Consider the following 22124-nt stretch of genomic DNA (forward strand, 5'->3'; position numbering starts at 1 on the left):
AGATAGATGGTTATGGAGAAGAGTTGGAGAGACTTTCATCCAGCAGTGGATCGACATCGGTTGGAAATGATGATGATGATGAAATGAATATATATATATATATATATATATATATATATATATATATATATATATATATATTAAAAACTATATTTCCTCAATGCATTATATTATTGTAAAATGTGCTAAACTGCACAAGAATTGCTAGGAATGATGAATTGTTGATACAACAGGTCCAGGGTCTGGAAGCGTCCACCTTATGTCCAGGGCCTGCACCGAACTTCCCTACACCGAATCTTCCATATCCCCGCAAAAATACCCTTTCTTGCAATTTGTCCTATTTTTAAAGGACGGTAAGTCCCTGTACCTCAGAACCTTCTAGGTCAAATGGCTGAAGCTAGAAACACCAAAGACAAATGTTGATTATGATGAATGGGAATGAGAATTAGAATTAGAAATACGAAATTTGATATAAAAATCTTTCACCAAACGTGTATTACGAAAATAATTTCTTTAAAAATTTCATGAAGTCGCCATCTTGAATCCAATATGGTGGATGAGGATGTATTTCACAATCGCTGGGGATATAAATACCAAATGAAATACACATATTGATTATCAAGATGTGATCACGAAATGATAAATAAAGTGTGAAAAATCGTTGTCTTGAATCCAAAATGGCCTCTTAAAATAGAAATCGAAGGTACTAAATTTGGTAGAAATGTTCAAGAGAATGGGCAGGTAAAGGAAAGAATACCAAATGTGGAAAAGTTCCCATCGTGGATCAGTATGGCGCTTTGAATAAATAACGAAAGTATATGCACAACCCAATAAATGGATGAAGGTAGAAACACTGAATTTGGTAAAAAATGTGCATTATGATGACTACGTAAATGGGATAATATGAAACTTTGAAATGGTTTTCATCTTGGATTCAATATGGTCGCAATCACGAAATAGGAACTTTTCCCTGTATATGACTTTAATCGAAACAACTACTAATTGGTATCTGAATTAAACCAACAGAATGAAAATACAGAAAAAAAGCGAAGATATCTGAAAAGCCCTCGAAAAAGTGGACGAAAACAAACTACGCTTACATTGTACGGGAATGGTGGCTACCTTGAAATTGTATATACGGTTGCCATATTGAATTCAATATGACAACATTTTCAAAGTTTCCAGTGATGTCATCCTAAAATTTTAGGTGGATATACGCTCTGACATTTATTACACGCTCTATAGATGCGGTATATAGTCTTCATAAATTTTAGGTAGCCATACAATGGTGTCTCAAAATTGAAGGTATTCCCTCCATTACATTCTTGGTATTATCCAATTTACCTAATGGATTTACCAATTTATCATAATGCACACTTATATCAAACTCTGTGTTTGTATAGCTTCAGCCATTTGGTTTGTGCATATACACTCCTTATTTTATTTAAGCTACCAAATAGGATCCACGATGGCAACTTTTTCAAAATTTGGCATTGTTTCCTTGACTTGCTCATTCACAAATATATTTCTACCAAATTTGGTACAATAACTTCAGCACTTCGACTGTACATACAGCTTTGATTTTTATTTTAAGAGGCAGGCCATATTGGATTCAAGATGACGATTTTTTCATACTTCATTGCGTGATCACATATTGATAATCAATATTTGTATCACATTTGGTGTTTCTATCCCCAGCGACTGTGAAATATATTCTCGTCCGCCATATTGGATTCAAGATGGTGACTTCTTGAACATTTTTATTATTCTTTTAATGCACGTTTGATGAAAGGGTTTTATACCAAATTTCGTATTTTTAGGTTCAGTAGTTCGGGCTGTGCATATACTGTGCTTATATTTTAGGAGTCATATTGGATTCAGGATGGAGAATTTTCCCAAATTTATTTTCTGTTTCTAACCTCCTCGTGATGATCATTATTTATACCACATTTGGTGTCTCTAGCCTCAGCGTCTAGGCTCTGTATTTTTATGACAAATGTTTTCGGCCACCATATTGGATCCAAGACTTTGGGAGGTGATAGGGGAGGTCATTCTAAGCAAAAATATTTATGTGAACATATAGGGTTTCGGAGATAGAGGTGGAGATAGCTTTTTGCATCTTGCACTTGCCCATTCTTGTTTCAAACATTATAGCACACCCTGTAATTGGTCTTACATTACATATTATAGCTTGTTTTAAAGCTAATGAAACAGGCTTTTAGGAGATCTGCAATTTGTCTCAATACTGCATACAATAGGGAAGTAACGGAGAGATGTTTTTAAAATTCTCTTTTGTAACACAATTTTTCACTGTTCTTGAGTAGAAACTCTGTCAGTAGAGAAACTGTTTCTGATTTGGGGAAAACTATACACAGTGTCAATTTGTTATCTTCTTTAGAAGCCACAAACACTTCTTACTAATCGGTTAATTTGTTAAATAATGACTTCCACTGGAAACAAACAATTTTGCTTGTTTAGTAATAATAATTATTATAATTTCTTCTCTTATTTTAATTGTTACTGTTATTATTGTCACAATTTTTATTGTAACTTGTGTTCCTACGTGGAAATGTGGAGCTTTCGTATGTTTGGGAATAGTATTGTATTTCCAGTTTTGTAGAAAATCGGCTTATTAACCAAGTAACGGTTATCCTTATATATAAAAATGATTGTATGTATGTATGTATGTTCCACATCTCCCCCTAGACGGTTGAACCGATTTTGATCAAACTTGGCACAAATATTTCTTGCTACTAGACAACCAACACCGTCGGGGTTAGCCACCCTACACTCACACCGTTGCAGAGGGGGAGGGGGTGGAACACTACACAATGCTTTTTAAATGGTGATATAATGGCATAAATGGTTTTAATGAATTATCTTAAGAACGGTTCGAACGATTTAAACGAAACTTGGCCCACATATAGCTTATAGTCTGGCGAATAATAATGTTGGAGTAGAACACCCCTAGCGCGTCCTGGGGCGGAGGTGGAGGGAGTGAAATATAAATAATGGTATAAATGGTTTTAATGAAATATCTTAAGAACGACTACACCGATTTGAACGAAACTTGGCACACGTATAGCTTAGTCTGGAGAATAATAATGTTGGAGTAGAACATCCCTAGCGCGTCCAGGGGCGGAGGTGGAGGGGTTGAAATATAAATAATGGCATAAATGTTGTTAATGAAATATCTTTAAAACGACTAAACCGATTTGAACGAAACTTGGCACACATATACCTTATAGTCTGGCGGATAATAATGTTGGAGTGGAACACCCCTAACGCGTCCATAGATGGAGGTGGAGGGGCTGAAATGTAAAATTTGTCGAAAATGACCAATATTAGTGTCGTTTATATAGGTTTTGAGGCCACTTAGATCAATGTTAATACTCCAAACGCCGTAGAAGTAGTAGTAGTAGTAGTAGCAGTTGTTGTAGTAGTAGTAGTAAGTAGTAGTAGTGGTTGCAGGTAGGTGTAGTAGTAGTAGTAGTACTAATAGGTGCAGCAGGGCCACGGTGGCTCAGTGGTAGAGCGTTCACCTCTGGTGCTAGGGGTCTCGGGTTCAAACCCTGCTCCCAAGTGAACTTTGTGGTGGACAAATACCGTGTGCGTGGGTTTTCTCGGGGTTCTCCCGTTTCCTCCCACTTTCTTCATTCCACCATTTCATTCATTACTCATCATCACCGTCTCTTTTAGCCTAACCGGCATAACCGTTGGACGTAAAACTCAAAAATTTCATTTCATTTCATTTTAATACGTGTAGCAATAGTAGTAGTAGTAGTAGTAGGTAGTTCTAGTAGTACTAGGTAGTTGTAGTAGTAGGTAGTAGCGGTAGCAGTAGTAGTAGTGGTAGTATTAGTAGTAGTAGTAGTAGTAGTAGTAGGTAGTAGCGGTAGCAGTAGTAGTAGGTAGTTGTAGCAGTAGTGGTGGTAGTAGTAGGTAATTGTAGTAGTAGGTAGTAGCAGTAGTAGTAATAGGTTGTAGTAGTAGTAGTAGGTAGAAGTAGTATAATGTAGTAGAAATAGGTAATAGTATTCTAAAATATTTTTAAGAAACCAGATCTCCTCGTACGAAGTCGGGCGTTAAGGCTAGTAATCTTTAAAAAATAGGAAAATACTGGGATAAACTGCATGTAACGTAAGACCAACTACAGGGTGGGCTATAATGTTTCAAACGAAAATCGGTAAGTGCACCACGAAAAACGTTACCCACACCCCTATCTCCGAAACGAAGGGGAATAGACCCTATGTTTACATAAGCATTTGTGCTTAGCATGACCTTCCCGATCCCCTCTCCCCATCACATCCCAAAATCTTTGCATTTCCTCACCGGACACCGTGTATACATTATAATATACTTATTGGAAATATCAGTATAATATTTCCAATAAGGGTGATGTTCGTATCAGAAGTGATATTCGAAAAATCTGCATAGAAATTTTCTAGAATTTCTGGCATGAGGATCTCTAATAGTGGATTATCACCTGTTCTCACTTTGTGTGGGGTAGGATACATTAAAGAGACTGTTTATGTTGTTCCACTGCGAACTACCGCGGATGAAATGGGGAATCAGTATTTTGCATATCGATAATACTCGGGAAGAAGAAGAAGACTAGATCCACAGATTCTACTCTATAGCGTCTCACGGTGCCCCCTACACTATCTATCTTCTTGCGTAAACCGAATTTGAAAATTGATCTTCGTGTACACCTTTTTTTTTTTAACTTCATGAAAGTAATTTTTAATGCTGAAATTGTATTCAAACCGCATTCTATATGGTTATTACTTTTAACAAACATTAAGAAAACACCAATAGCTCAGTACCCGCGAACTTGTACCTTTTCATACACACGCACAAATATATTCATTTTCACAAAATTTATATTTGGATTGAAATATTTTTGGTAAAAAAGAACAAAGCAACTTTATGGAGCCTACGGTGCTACTTTCCGGGGTATTTATCATCTCCCAAACCTGGAAACGGAACAAAACTTTCCTGGTGGAAATTCACGCAATGCTGCACTTTCAGCGCTAAACAAACTTATTGCTACGTGCTTTGAATGCACCAAATCGGCCCATTGGAATGTGTCCAGGCTTGTCGTTGGCCAACCTTGTCGTCAACGATCCAAAATCGATCCCGACAAGCCTGGCTGGACACCTCAGGATTGTGTCCAGGTTTGTCGTCGTCCAACCTTGTCGTCAACAACCCAAAATGAGATGAGTCCAGGCTTGTCGGGATTGACCACGACAAGCTTGGACACCCCAGGAATGTGTCCAGGCTTGTCGTCGTCCAACCTTGTCGTCAACGACCCAAAATGAGATGTGTCCAGGCTTGTCGGGATCGACCACGACAAGCTTGGACACCTCAGGAATTCGTTCAAGTCTGGCGCAAGAGGATAAATTGAGAAGTGTCCAAGCTTGTCGTCGTCCAACCTTGTCGTTGTCCAATTTTGTCGGGAGCGACCAAAATTAAATGTCCAGGCTTGTCGTCGTCCAACCTTGTCTGCGTCCTATTCTAAATACTTATAAAGTGTTCCTAGTCCAATATTAAAATATGGCTTTACCGCATGAGTAGCCGCTCCACCTAAATTCTATAATAAGCTGCTAATCCTTGAACGCCACGTTTTTCGCATCGCTTTCCGCATCCGATTGCCTAGCCCAACTCAGGATGTATACCGGCTTATTCCCTTTCCAACTTTACAATATCACATCGAGAAACTTCGCCTTACCTATATCAGTAAACGCGTACACACTTAACATCCATTACTACAAGACGCAATGCATCATCTCGCACTTCACCCTACACCACACTCACATCTTCATCCTCCATTATCGCTACTGTTCACACTATACTATTATACTTTATCGCTCGGAGATCCCCTATTATTAGTCATTGGTGATTATATTATTCATGAACATCTTACTTTCATTCATCTATCTTTTCCTGCACAGTAATTCTCTTTGTGTCTAACTCGGGCTTCCTTCGTCTCTCATTATAGTCTAGAGCTGTCCCTAGTAAGAAGATGACTTCATTTGTCTTTATAACAGAACCTACGTGTTGTCCTGTGTAACCCACCTCGCTTCATACCTCATCTCCATTTTACATGTTAAAATTTTACGATTTCCGTGCCTTAAATCTCTCACCACAATGACTGCCATTTTCTCCATGTTCCGATATTATTTGTTCTATTAGTTATACTCGCGATCTCTAAGTTATATTCTTATATTAATATGTTACGTTGTTTAATGTATATAAATATGTTTAATGTTATATTGTTCACTATGTATAAATATAAATATATGTTTTCCTTTGCTTCTGCACCTCATGTTAAGGAACGAAACTCCTTAGGTCCGATCTATTACAAATTAATGAAATTATTAAAATAACATATCTTAGCTTATTCATCGCTTTCCTCTATCTCTCATTTCTAGCTTCCCACCACGCACCTCAAAGAAGACGTAACCCTCTTACAGGAAGCTAGTCACTACAACTAGCACTTTCTTTTTAGAAATATTTAGTGTCAAACGCCTACTGTGCTAGCTTTCTGTATTGCTGTGTTTAGCCACCTAAGCACCTATCCAAACGGAGTGCCTTCTACCTATTACTTTTACCTGATCGGCTTGTACAAAAGCGTGAGGGTTGCTACGACCCGAGGACAATCGAAAACGGCCAAATGGGGTGGTCCCAAACCTACCCGAGGAGACTCTTCAGCTCCCACTTTGCAAACTCATCTAAACGCTCTCGCACCCAAAGTGCACATCATTTAGATAATGACAGTGCCTGTTCACGATCACCCCCGTCATCTACATGAGCTTAAGTGCTACTTATGGATACTGGTGCTAGGGACGTTGTCCATCCTACTAATACCGATCCATTCACCTTACATCCTGACACTAGCACCGCGTCTGCTACTGCTGCTTCTAGTACACATATTAGACACACCACTGGCCGTTTTTTGCTTACTGGGTTTGACACCCGATTCGAAACAGAAAAGCATATTTATCTCCAAATAATCAAGTATCTTCCACGGGCGAATATCCACGAAATCGTCAAGACCAAAAACGAGCCAATCGTAAAATCTCCTGATCTTCAGTTTGGCACTACTTTGCGCAGTAAAGCATCATACGGGATCTTCGGGCCAAATGCAAAGCTCCAACCGCTGTCTAGTTGTACCAAAAGACGCAACCTCCTCCTCGCCGAGCACCAATGCTCTCTGTTGTAATTCGAGATGTACCACTAGAATATACCGTAGAAGAAATTGAAGCAGAGTTATGTCTTGAGGAGTACTCATTTAAGATGTGCCTCCGTATTAAAAACAATAACGGACCAACCTCATAGTTCGTCTCCTAACAGATTCTAAGGACACCATTGACGATCTGCTACAGCATGGTGCTAACATCTATCGTCGCCGACATAGAGTTGAACCATCTCACCCACCCCCTCCTTTGCCCATTAGGTGTGAGCGATATCAAACTTACAACCGACACCCTACATCTCAGTGTCCGAATAATCCTAAAGGTGGTTACCGTTCTGGACCAGATTCCATATCTTCTTGCAGCAATCACAACCAAGCTCCACGGTGCCTTACCTGCTCTGGTGATCATCCCATCTATGGCTGTAAATGCCGCGCGAGACCAGCACCACAACCGGAAAATCAGAATTCACGTTTCCCATTCGCACGATCGATTCCTCGACACTTCCGACAAATTCTTTGCGTTCATCTTTCACTGTAGAAGATCTTCGCTTCACCACAGTTGTCTCCAAAATATTCATCCTTTCCTACGCAATGACATCTTATCTCAAGTTACAGCTGCTGCAAAACTTCTCTTTAACCTCCAAGTTCATACCACGTACACTGGCAACACTGTCCACTTCCACATTTCTTCACTTGAAACTTCTGTTTAATATGGACTGGATCTGTTACATAATGGCATATACCTTTTTATTATTGAACATCCGTTCACTTACCATCGACAAGCTTGTGTTTGAGCAACTCCTTCGGGATGAAACGAAACCTTTCTCACACCACGACACCAAGTCAAACTTTCTGGTTATTACTTACTCCATTTCAGTGTCCCCGGCATATTGCTCGAGCACATGGTGTTACTGCTATCGGTACTTAAAACCATTTGCCAATCCACACTCATGTGCTTCCATCTACCATGCAGCTTCCAGAACATAACGTTGTTAGGATTTATGTTCGCAACAAAGCGATCACATTCTGCACTATTTATGTACGACCAAGCCATGGAGCACCACACGTTTTTTTTTTCAGTATATTGACAACAACTTTTACCATTACCTGATCATGGCTGATATTAATCTGCATAGTACATCATTGGTCGAAAAACAAAGCTTTATCGATTTCATTAATCACTCAACTGCAGCAGAAATACTGGATCTTCCTTCTGCAACGCGCAGAATTAGCCAGACATTACGTGATATTATCATTGTCTCCTCCAGCCTTACTATATCAAACTTACGAATTATAGGTCCTTTTGGTTGCGATCATGCACCGATATAGATATTTCATGTGCGCCACCAACAAAAATTTCTCGAAAGCCCATTCATTATTATGATTACGACGGAGCCGACTGGCAGTCATATCAATCCGATATCGATAATGCCTTAGGCGGAGTTCCTACTCCCAACACAGTCAACGATATTCTGCACGTAATCGATAGTCTTTCAGATATCATTACACATACAGAGCAAGCCAATATATCTCAAAAGCATATATCCCCATAGACCTCCAGTACCACCTTACTATCATTCCATTATTACTGCATCAAGGCAGACGCTTCGAGAATATTTGCACATTCAAAATCCTGAAGCTTTGGGCCAACATCGTCGATGGAACAGGATGTGTGAAATTATCTTGTAGCCTATAAACGATGTTCCAATACGTGGAACAGAAGTGCAGCAACATCCAAACCTTCCATTTATTGGCAAAAAATTCCATCAACTTACTGGCACCAAGGCTCGTATTACTTACCCATTGTCGAGCATAGCCACGCCCTACAAACGGATGTCGAAAAAGCTTATGCTTTCGCTAACTATTTTCACGATATCTTTACGCCTCCTCCTCATCATTTTGCCACGTCTAATTTCGTAAGGGTACCGCCGCGTTAAGCTGCCATCGCTCCGCCAAATTTTCGACAGCAAGCCGCCGCGGTTCGCAGTCGGTCCGACTACATCTTGCATATGGGGTAGTGAAGTACTGTATATCTCCCATTTGTTATGGTAACTAGTTTATTTGCAAACTTACATGTTCGCTTCATTAAATGATAAGTGCTCTCTAGCCATTACATTAATGATCTTGCGTTGTCTTGCTCTTTCTGAACAATCCTTATGATCAGCTTCATGTCCCATTCTGCAATTAAAACGCTTGATGATATTATTACATTGCGAATTGGGATGTGAATGAACACTTTTTTTAGATTCACTTTTGCTCTTAGATTTATTATTATTATTATTATTATTATTATTATTATTATTATTATTATTATTATACTTTTGCTTTACACAAATGGACAGTGTGACCATACCGTATACATGTGGCACATTGCCTTATTGCGGGAATGTATGTTTCAACTTGTAATCTTAAATAGAAGAGCTTTACATGTAGAGGGAGCTGTTGAGATTTAAAGGTAATAATTAATAATAATAGAAACAGTGTGTTTTCTTTCCTGCATTTGTACGGAATATCAGTTTGAAACAATAGGAACATCGCATTTTATTTTTTGTAAAAGTTCCTCTACCGTTACTTCAGGATCTACATCCTTTACGATACCTGTTGTATAGATAGCAAAATTAGGGATGAATGCAGTCCAATTTTACGTTTTCAATATTGTGTGGTCAAGAAAGCGTTTGCTGATTTACCAGAATCAAAATAATTATACTTTTTATTAAATTTTTTCCAATTGTTTTAAAATGGATTATGCCTTCTATGGTTGCAAGATACAATTTTCTACTTATGGACATGTGTTTAGCTCCCAGACCTTCGTTATTTGATTTTTTTAAACACATGGAAAGGTGCACCATGTTCAGCGTTGTATCGATTCTGTAATGGCGGGTTTGACACCTAAATTATCTATATTATTTGGTTTCTCTGTATTATTATCTGGATAATTATCTTTTCGTACCAATATAGGCCCTATAATTTGATTGAGTCTTTGATTCTACAATAATCTCTATACTTTTTTTTTATGGATTGCGGCACTAGCCAACAGTGAAAATGTAACTGGAATGAAATAAATGTTCGTTAACTATATCGACCACGCTGATAACGAAAACAATAATGAAAAACTCGAATTAGCTCTCGTTTCCAAGTTAAGTGGGGGAGGCGCATTTAATTATATGTATTATATTTTATTAGCATTCATTGTTAATCTCTTCCTATTATATAGGCTTCAAATCCTGCTGATGGTAAACAGAGTGATTAAGTTTCTGCAGGTAACAATGCCTGTGTGTATTTTGTCGCTATTTTAGGCTGGGCTCGTAGCAACAATTGGAAGGGGAAGGCGAAGGAAAGAGTGGAGAATGTTTCATTTAAGCGTATTTTCAGTCTGTTACAAGCTGTGTTCTGTTCGGATACTGGAAGAACGTGTCAGTGAAGTGTAGTTAGTGTATGTGGTCATTGTAATTCCTGTGATTCAATATGCCTCGCAAATGCGTAAACAGACTGACAATTTTTGTTACAATTGCGGACAGGCTATATTGAAATCGCAAAAGAGGCCAATAAAGTCATATATTAGGAAGACGTACCTGTATTTTGGCTGTGAAATCGGGGACTAGGACAAGCTCTGGGCTCCTCATGTGTGTTACATATATTGTGTCTCGAGTCTGCATTTGTGGTTGAATCGTAGAATGAATATCTTCTATGGGCTTTGCTATACCCATGATATGGCGAGAACCATTAAACCATGTGGATGATTGTTACTTTTGTATGACGACTCCATTAACACATGGTATTTCCAAGAAGAAAAGTCTTCCTTGACATATCCTAACATACCGTCGACCATGCGACCAGTGCCTCACGGAGACGGACCGCATGTTCCTGTCCCACCTGATTGTGATGGTGACGAGGGCGGTAGTGAAACTAGTGCTGCACCATCACCTTCAAAACAAAATTCTTCAAAAGATCCTGATTTTGTGTAACGATGAGTGTACAGTGACTCACTAAATAACATAGTGTAAACTTAATGACCTAGTGAGAGATCTGGAATTGCCGAAAGGTAAAGATAAACTGTTGGCGTCAAGACTACAACAGTGGAATTTTCTCGGTAAGACGGTAAATGTGACTGCGTTCCGTAACCGACATATGTCATTCCTTCCACTTGTCGAAAGTGAAAAGAACTTGGCATTTTGTACTGATGTAGAGGGACTAATGGTAGCTATGGGTATTGACTATAAAAGTGATGAGTGGAGGTTTGTTCATCGTCTCTTCCAAAATAAGTCTCAAGTGTGTCCTACTGCATAATGGCAACGTGTTACCATCGATTCTGATTGAATATGCAACTTACATGAAAGAAACGTATGACAATTACGATTGAACTATGACAAGTTTAAATGGTAGATTTCCCGGGATCTGAAAGATATAGGCATATTACTTGGGCTACACTAAATTCTGTTGTTCCAGTCTGGGATAGCCATGCCAAAGCAATTCGTTTTAAAAAGAAAGGTAGGCCTAAGCGTAAATCCCTTGAACCAGGACATTACAATGTTATGCACGAAGCACAAGAAACTAATCTTCTGCACCACCACGATAGACTAGGGTGAAACATGTCCTGAAAGGATTGATTGGATTCCCACTTGGACATCTTCCTGACAACTGTGGTATTGTAAACGACGACGAGCACGGAGAACGCTTTCTCCAGCAAATTTCGGACATGGAAATGAAATACCAGGGAAAATGGAATGCATCAATGTTAGCCGATTACTGCTGGACACTAATCAGGGAATCACCAGCAGAAAACTACAAATGCCAGGCTAAACTGTTGCGTCTTCAGTGACTTTCTTCCTAGGGATAACAAGGTAAATACACGGATAAGCTTAGATAGACAATAACGTAAAATTATCATAACTTCAAAACGAAAGCTAATCTTGTATTTTCATTAACGTTTTCGTTAACAGCACACTCGAAAACATAAAGATTAGCTGTTCTCATGCCAGTTACAGAAAAAAAGTAAAATTTTGTTGGCTAGTGATCATTTTCGTCGATTCTACAGTATAGACCTAAACCTGCGTTGTCAATTTGAAAATATTGCGCCATCTTGTAACTAATAAGTAAAATTAATAACTAATTATAACGCTAACAAAGTCCACACAATGAAAAGCACGATCTTAAATCTAAAACGCTAAATTTTTACCACTATTTACAAAGACAAATACCATAATGAAATAATTAAAAAGGAAATGTGTTTTGGTCTCACCCAATTGCACACTATATGAGGATTCCTGGCTTGCAGTAAAGTCTCTATTTAAAGTCCACTATATTATATAGCACTGTAAAGTTTTTAAATTGTTTGTGGACTTGCAAAGAAGTTCCCGTGTATTGTTCAAGTTTTTTAAACACTTAGGGATCAGATAATTGAAATCCAAATTGTTACATTTTAGATGCTAATATCGAACGATACACCAGAAATACAATTGCAAATTGAACTGTCGAAATATCCCACGGACACAACTTTTTCATATATCTTCTTCCAATATAATATCTTTTTAACCCTTAACGCACCAAGCCTAAATCGTCAACATTGTTTACCAAGATGTGGTCTTCTCGGGACCCCAAGTATTATTTTATTTCTCAACTTTTTTTGTACTTTTTAAACGAACGTATCATTGATCTAATTATGTAGCAGATATCCCAAAAGGATGCAGGTCACATAAAAATTGAGAATAAATTAGTTCTTATAGTTGCAGCAGTATCACCAAATATCACCCTTTGGGGTCATTAGAGGACCCCGCTTGGTGTGTTACGGGTTAAACTAATTCATCTTCCATCTTCTATGTGATTTCTGCTATATGTAACTACAGTAATATGAAATATTTAAACTATTACAACAATAAAATAAATTCAAAAACTATAATTTAAACAAACTTTTATTGTTGATACAATGCTCTGACCAGCCAATACTTTTTACTTTAAGTTTAACTAGAAGCTTCATTTGAGAAGGGCAGGAGGGTGAGAAGCCCCATATGTTTGAGAAGTCCATACAAATATAGCAATAAAAACATGAAATTCTTAGGTTAGTGGAGCATCTTGTCACCCTGGAAAAATTCCACTCGCACCCTGTCACTGAATGTAATTTTCCTCGTCGTGCCACTGAGCCACCGTAGCCCAGAACTTTTGCCTTTTATGTTAAGAATATGGTGTTATCCCCACAGTGCTGTTCATGATAGAAATATAATGGAGAAGAATTTTTACAAATGTTTATTAAACGTATATTAGTGCAGAACATCTCTCTCCCTGGTATATTAAAATTGACAGTAATGTACGTAGAATTTTATCATGGGATTTCAAACTTACAATTTTATATCCTTTCAGGACAAATGAGTTTTTTATTTTTTTTATTTTATTATTATTATTTATTTTTGTATATATAGACGTGTTCAAATTATTAGACTCAACATTTAGTTTCTGAATATTTTACTGTTCTTATAATATTACGCGAGAAAATACGTTCGAACTTAGTCCAAATTACTACCTTGTAACTCTGTCCTAATTTCTAGTGGACGTGGCATATGCTTTTCAATATCAATGAAACAAATGCGTACATGACATTCAAATATAATTATTATACAGTGTATATATCCAAATTGGAAACAAAAAGTGAAATGGAATACTTACAAGAAAATTCTCTCTCACACAAAGATTAATATTTCGTATGAAATCCCTTATTCTTTTTTAACTCTTCTATCCTTTGTGGCATCCTATGTACGAGTTTAGCACATTTTGCCTTCAATTCAGCATCATGACACCAGAAATTGTTGATCTCCTCGATCAATTGATGTTTGGTTGTAATGTACTTCTTCTCTAGGTTTTCCTTCAAGAAGCTCCAAAGGTTTAAAATCGGTTCATATGAGGACTAGTGCCTGGCCACGAAAGAACACTAATTTCGTTGTCCTCGAAGAATTTTGTCACAGCTTTGATCCGGTGGCATGGGTCTCCATCGTGCATAAAGATGAATTGTACGTCATCAAACCAGAGTGCAGTCTGGGAAAGCAGTTCTTGAAGAACTTGTAGGTATTGGTCGTACTTCATTGTCCCCTCTACTATATATAGTCTTCCAGACCCAAAGACAGAGCTCACACCCCAGACCATGACTAAAGTAGGATGCTTTAGGGTTTATTAAAGACATTCCAACTTGAATTCCTCCCAGGTCGACGTCACACAGATTGTGAACATTCATCAGACACGAAGACATATGATTCATCACTGAAACACACTATTCTCCAATCGTCAGCAGTCCAATATTCTAGGTCTCGTGCCCATTCGAGGCGCTTCTTTGCCATGATTGGAGTAGAGTCTAATTAGTTTTCTTTCTGACCGCGTGCTTTTATTCCCTCGGCACAAAGAATCCTTCGAACACTTTCAGGCCAAATCTCTGCGCCACACTTAGCTATTCTTATGCTTAAGTCTCTTAGAAGTTGCACTTCTGTTTCCCAGAGCCAATCTTTTTAGTTTCTGATACCTCTTAGCTATAGCTTTGTTTTTTGTCCACACTTCCCAACCAATTTTTGGCTCTTGTTCATTCCAACAGAGATTCTACTCACAGATTTTTGTTTTATCCCAACTCTACTAGCAATGTGTCGCCGTGTATATCTTCCTTCCACCAGAAGTATTTTGTTAACTTCCACTTTACGCGGAGAAAGGTCCTTTTACTTTTCCCATTATGCTGCGATTACAGGACTTTACAGAATAAAAGATTGATTCGAAACACGTCATGGTCATTTTAAACTGGCCCATTCGAACTGCTGAACGCTTTGAATGTTGTAACTTCTTACAACAGCAACCACAACACTTCAGACTGTAACTTGTTGATAGGAACCACAATAGCTATCTACAACTGAAACACCACTTTCACTATTTCCCTCCGCATTAATGCCATCTGCTGTTCAACAGTGATATCACCACTTCAACTGTACAGTAAACAAATGAAGGAACCTGTATTCGTGGTTTAACCATTAAATTAAATGTCCTAGAAGTCTGAAATTAGGACTCCTACATCAACTTTGCATTTTTTGAGCGTATCTAATAATTTGAACACGTCTATATATCCTGTTCAAGGAAGGGAGTAAACGCAGATCACTCTTGCGCAAGATATTATAAACAATGAAAAAATACTATATTAATTGGAAAGCTACCCTAGTGTGACAATGTTAAAAATATGGCATTCGAAGCCAATGTACTGTTCAAGGGCACGCGTCACCAGCTGAAATGAGAAGTATATGGCTGACCAGAGTCCTTCATGGATTTATGGCACGAAGTATTTTATTTCAGTATACAAAAGTGAAATGAATTGCAGGAGAGTTATATAATAAAGAAATTATATTCTTATTAGTTTTCTATAGTTTCGCGGTATTGAAGTGCTGATGAAATTAACTAACTGATAAAGGTACTAAAGTCTGTGAAGAGCTACGAAAAGCGAAATGGTATATATATATTGGATGATACGTGATTACCGCATCGGCTCTCAGGCGCCATTATTTCTGACTTTCTGGAAAGGAGTTCGCTGCGTCTTAATTCTGCCTCTCACTCCCATTGTCTGATGATGCTGGGTCAACGTCAGAAAATTAGCTCTCCAACCGGGAATAAAACTAGATACTACACATATCGAATTCGCGCGCACTAACAATTTGGCTCAGCAGGAAGCCCTATAATGCATTTTTTAATCCATTTCTTTTCAAGTGCTCTGTATTTGCATTCGCAGATGTTAAATTATGGTGTATATGCTAACGACAGTGTTCACGAAAATAAGGAATACAGTATATATATGCTAACTAATTTGCTGAAATCTTTTGTAGGGTTAAAGGTAAGTTATTTTCTGGAAAGTAAGTTATTAATAACTAACTGTACAATATTTGCTTTTTGGATAGATTATAAAAGTGAAAGAAATACAGTTAATTTGAAGAGGAACATAGCACGCAATCTTAACGTAAAATAGTGTTGCTTTGTATTTGTACGTGTTGAGTAAAATATACGTGTTGAGCTTATAAAAATGCGTCGTAACATCGCAGATGACAAATGGAACGTACAGAGTGTAAGTAGAATTCATTTTCAGTATCACTGTACTAATAGGGAGATGGGCTTGAGCTGGGTAAGCTCCACTGACTACGCAACTGCTTTCTACCAAGTACTCACCGTCAGAGTATCAAGTTTAATAATATTACTTAGGTATTGAAAAAATATTCACCTGTATTTAAAAATAGTTCCAATGGATTTCGCAACCTCAAATTAGTACAAGTGTAATTAGAAATGCATCCAAGCGTGGGCACTTTTAACTACAAGCATATGACGTATTATGGTGTGAGGATCTTTGGTTCCCGAATTATTGGCCGTCAAATTTTTGGTTTGAATTCAGTAAAATCATAAAAATTCATGAAACACTGTTACATTATACATTAATATAATGTATCATGATCCGTGACTTAAAAAAAAAATCCAAATTTGGTTGGTCCAAAAGGGATTGCTAAACATCTGAAAATATTGCTTTCGCCAGCAGAATTAACTTTACAAATTTATTATTTTGTAAAATAATATATGAGAAGTGGTTGCACAAAAATGAATGGAGTAGTATTATTTTAGATTTTTATATATTTTGTCATTCATGTTATTTTATTCAATTAGAGTGTATTTCGTAATCATTTTTGATTGGAAGTTTAAAATCTCAGTTAGGTCGAGATTTACTCCAGATTTCATCGTTGGAGCGGCATCTTGCGAGGGTCGAGATTTACTCCAGATTTCATCATTGGAGCGGCATCTTGCGAGATTTAGCTCATCTCTTCATCATGACGTCAGAGATAAACATTTTTAAAGTGTTCAGAGACAAGAAGATGCTCTTTGTTGAACATCCCTTTCAACTTCACTATACTATATCATTCCTTGTATTACAACTTTTAATGGTTGGTTCATATGTAAGTTTCCTCCGGATTCGATCTTTCATTTCATCACAATTATCTTTCAGATTACCACCTTAAGCTTTAAAAGCTTTTTTCTAAATCAGTAAATACATATATTACTTTCCCTTTGTTTGAAAATCTTTCACCTACTTCACTCGACGGAAACTAATTGCTTCTTTGTGCAATGTCTCCTCCCACATCTAAACAATACAATTTCTTTATTTCTTCGGCCATATTATCTCCTTCATGCTAGGAGTTTTTTTTTTTTTTAATGTTTATTGTATGCGATATGAAAGTAAGACACTAGTGGAAAACCATTTTGGATCACTCGACATACAATACATCGCCCGATTCGAACGAAATTCACTGCACAGAACATGCGGGCCGGCCTTACGTAAATAATAGTACAGTAAACATTGCAGAATCGGTTAGACTAATGATGTACAACAATAATAATTTTAAAAGAATATGTATTCTTCCCAAATATTATGTACATAACAATATTCTCAAAATAATAAATCATTCGTCAGTAGAATGATTATTTAAAATAATGCTAAACAAGTATATACGTATAAAATGTACTTCGCTCTATAACCAATAATTTTAGATTTAGATAAACTTATTTCGAAAGTAAAGTATCTATACCTTATGTATTCATTCCTAGTATTTCAGAAACAAAACGTAACCCTGCAATACATACAGTACTTTTTATTCAATTTATTTACACAATTCTATTGTCATTATAATAAATCTATGCTACTGTCAGACACATTATGTGTTGACGGCAAAGCATATACATTTATTTATATAAGACCAACACGAAGTTCAGAAAGAATTCGAAGCTATCTATGTTAACTTGTACAAAGTACTTTATATATAAAGATCTTTCCGCATTATAGGATAGTGATATGTTTCACCAGCATCAATTATATTAAAAACCCTGTGTCATTCATATTGATTTTAATTTATCTATATCTAATCTCAATTAAAACCTAAAGAAATATGGATCAGATATAGGCAAACAAAACGTTTGTTTTATTGGACTTGTATATAAATAAACATTGTATTTATATGCGTAACAATTAGGATATTTATCCACATATTTCCAGAATAGACTCAGTAGTATAAAAAGACAAACGAATTTATAAATATAATATTTTTTTAAATAAATAAATAAATTTTGTAATACCATTTCACTCTGAAATTCTGACATCAACTTCCTCACAGAAAATTCAAATTTTTGGTAGTTTGAAAATTATAAGAGATATACTGACCACATTCAAGTATGGGTATCATGAAAGAACACTTAAAAACTGACTATAAAAATAATTTATTTGTAAAATATTTCCACATATGTATCACATAGTATATTTAATTTAGTGTATGGTTAATTTTACAAAATTAAGACTAAGGTGCGTGCTAACCTATTTTAGGTATTCATACTTGAATTCATGAATCATGGACTTCACGAAAGGACTAAGAGTGCCTTATAAATGGTTTCTTACGGGTTGAGTTGCATTCCTGGATGGAAATTCACTTTAGAATGGCTTAACCGTTATATGTCGTATGGACATATGCCGTAAAAGCGACAGTGAAAGAAACATGAACCAACCTGTACTAGGTGAACACTAAAAAGCACGAATTGTATCTAACACGCGTAAGGGTAGCCGGGTAGGACAAAGCTGGTAGACCCGCGCGGTAGCACATTTGTAGGAAGCAGACGCATCAGCGATGGAGTGGTATGCGCACAAGCGAGGATAATGGAAACACACTGTGTTTCTCTTGTTACTAGATGTCTTATGTGTCAGACAACTTTATCGTTACGGATCATGACTTAACACACTGCATTGACAGGAATTCAGCTCATCATGACTTTCTTATGCGCTGTTATGTGCTTAAAAGTATACAGTTCATATTACTTTTTTTTAAAACATTAGGAATATCAGAGGTAAGATCCCCATATATTTTGATTATAAATTATTCATATTTTAAAATAACATTCGATATTTCTTTTATAAATTTTACTAATCTATGGATACCTGAAATAGGACAGTACTCTAAGACGGACTTTCCGATCGGATAATAAGATAGACCTTAATGTAAGTTCTATATCACTGCCGTAACATAGCACTATCTCAAGCAATTACTAATCAAAACATTTCTAATAAATTTTATAAAATATATCCGTTCTTATCATAAAAGATTATTATTATTCTTGTATCTACATTATTTAAAACCTATAAACTACATACAGTATAAATGTCTTACTGCAGGTGAAAAAATATGTCACCATTTAAGAAGCAATACTGATAGTTCAGTTTTTCATTATTTGAAGATTTATTCACAGCACTCTCACACATATTTTATAACTATGTTAACTTCCATTAACGCTATTTTCATTCATACAAACTGATTTGACTGACATTCACTCATTTAAAGATATAAATCGCATACACTAACACAGCCATTCTTAACTCTCATGTATGACCACACATTTTACCAGATTTTTGGGAAACCATGCTTTCACACTGGAATAACGTGGGAGCTGATTTACGTTATTATTCACGGCACTTCTTGCAACAATTTTAGGCTATCTGCGGGATTATACTACACAGATTCTCCTTCTTGATTACCAATAAGCGATTTATATTCGGTCGCATTTCTTTTTCTTCGTATAAATTGAGGAATTGTATCACAACCATACCAGAAGCCTAATAATGACAACAAAATGATCACCAAACTCCCAAGAACAATAAGTGTTGGACCAGTGATGTGATTGGGGAGTGTATTGAATCCTAGATTATCATAGTCGATGGGTGGATCCCTAAAGTAGGCTACATATGTCATGACACCACCTGTTGCAATGAGGTAGGCTCCAAGGCACGCTCCAAGTAGCAAAAAGAAGGCGTTGTCCAAATGGCCTTTGCTGTTACGTCCCACTTCCAACAACTTCATTCTGTAAATAAACGAAAAAAGGAATAATCAAAATTAACACTTGCTTTTCACTGTCAGATAAGGACTTGCTTTAAAAATAAAGTGTGCATTGAAGAATATACTACACTTGAATTATATGAATCTGACTTGCGAAATAGGGAACGATATATCAAGTATGAGAAATTGGATCAAGTTCAAATGGTAAAGGTTGCACGAGCAAATGTGTTTAAGAAAAGAAATATGATCACAAAGTAACATCTTTTATGTTCTTTTTTTTCTGTTTTAGTTATTCAGAACAATTTATCAGGCACTAAACTACTTGACGAAATTCGAATCTGACTGAACCAATATGAACATTTAATTATCATGAACTAATATCTACCTTAGCTGTGGACGTAACTGCACAGGAGATTCCTGATATGAAACTACATAATAGTAGAGGAGGTTATTATTCTAATTTCACTGTATTGACTCTAAATATTGAGACTTCTGTTGTGGAGTATTCTGGATGAATCAATAAACATTAACTGTTTGAGTTTCCTTCCACCATTATCAGCGTCATTATACTTGAATGGAATCATATGCTGTAGTAAAACTTTAATTTACAAAGAATGAACAAAATTATAATAGGCGTTCCCGGAAAACTATTAAAGAAAACTTGCCTGTAAGAATAAACTACCCCTTGTGGAGTATTTTATGAGAAATTATTGAGGCCATATTGTGGAGATATTAAAAAAAAAAAAAACATCTATTTATGAAATATGAACAAAATTATAATAGGTGTTTTTAAGTGCATCGTATGAATTAAAATTAAAAAAAAAACACCCCTAGGAGTAAATTATCCCTTGTGGCCTTTTTCATGCAAAATGATTAACGCCGTGTTATAGGATTGTTAATTAAATATTTATTTATGAAATAAAAACAAAATCAACTGTACAGTTTGTACCCTATGAGTAAACTAGGTATTGTGAATTCTTCATTGAAAAAAAAAAATATACCATGTTGTAGGTTTCCTTGTGGAACATTTATTTATGAAATATGCACAAAATCAATTACGAATATGAGAAAATCGTCCGAAAAAAATTCACCCCAAAAGTAAATAAGCTCTTGAGAATTTTTAAATGAAAAGTGATTTATATAATATTGTACATTTCTTGATACAACATTTATTCTTAAATATGAACTAAACTACCTGAATCATTTTTGAGAAAGCTGTCAGAAAAAAAAAAAAAAACTTAAAAATGAACTACCTCTTCTGGATTTCTTTTTGAGAAACAACTTATACTATATCCTCATGAGACCTGACCTGATGGTCGATATATCGACCACTTTACTACGTCATTCATATTGCTATTATATGGCTCATCTCTTTCAAACGAGAAATTCTAGTGATTGACCATATCGACAATCAGAGCTCGGGGGGATATTATAGAGTTGTTAACGAAATATTCCATCTACGGAAAATATATTTTTAAAAAAAATCTTTAGAGCTGTTTTCAAAAAAAAATAATAATAATAATAATTCTTTCAATTTATATCCCATAATTATGCTCTTCAGGTTAAGGGAAACGGATTAAGGCAAGTGAATGATGATGGAAGAATTGGTGCAATGGGAATGTGGAAAAAAATATAGTTTTCCCGAGAAAACCCACGGACAAGATTTTGTCCTCCACAGCTTTACTTGGTCAGGGATTGAGCTAGGGACAACACACACCAGAGATAAACACTCTACTACTGAGCCACCATGCCTCCCTAGAGCCGTTTTCGAGAAAATCGGATTATTATTCTTTAAGTTTAGAACTTAACCGAGATACGCTGGATAGTATGACCTCTAGGCGAATGTACACACGGTCATCTCAATAGACAGCAGTGGTGAATACCACGACGAACGGACGAACAGGACAGATATTGGAAAGTCATGTTTTCACCACGTAAGAGCTATGAAACGTGTAAATCCCTTGAAAACTCGAATTCGATTTTTTCACAGTTACCATACTTTCTTCTCTCCTGCCCTATCGACGCTCGAAAGTTAAAAAAAAGTACCTTTTTTAAGTTGAATTGTT

The 22124-nt window shown here is 36.4% G+C and overlaps 1 long non-coding RNA gene across 1 annotated transcript in view; it reads right to left on the reverse strand.

The window, feature by feature from the left end:
* Nucleotides 1–18441: 18441 nt before the first annotated feature.
* Nucleotides 18442–22124, reverse strand: part of LOC145660485 (uncharacterized) — a 111358-nt gene continuing 107675 nt past the window's right edge. The window contains exon 3 of the long non-coding RNA XR_014126812.1: nt 18442–20083. This is a non-coding gene — a long non-coding RNA (uncharacterized LOC145660485). The remainder of the gene's footprint in view (nt 20084–22124) is intronic.

This window comes from Thermobia domestica, chromosome 9 (genome assembly GCF_964235325.1).
Source record: "Thermobia domestica chromosome 9, izTheDome1.hap1.1, whole genome shotgun sequence".
NCBI lineage: Eukaryota > Metazoa > Arthropoda > Insecta > Zygentoma > Lepismatidae > Thermobia > Thermobia domestica.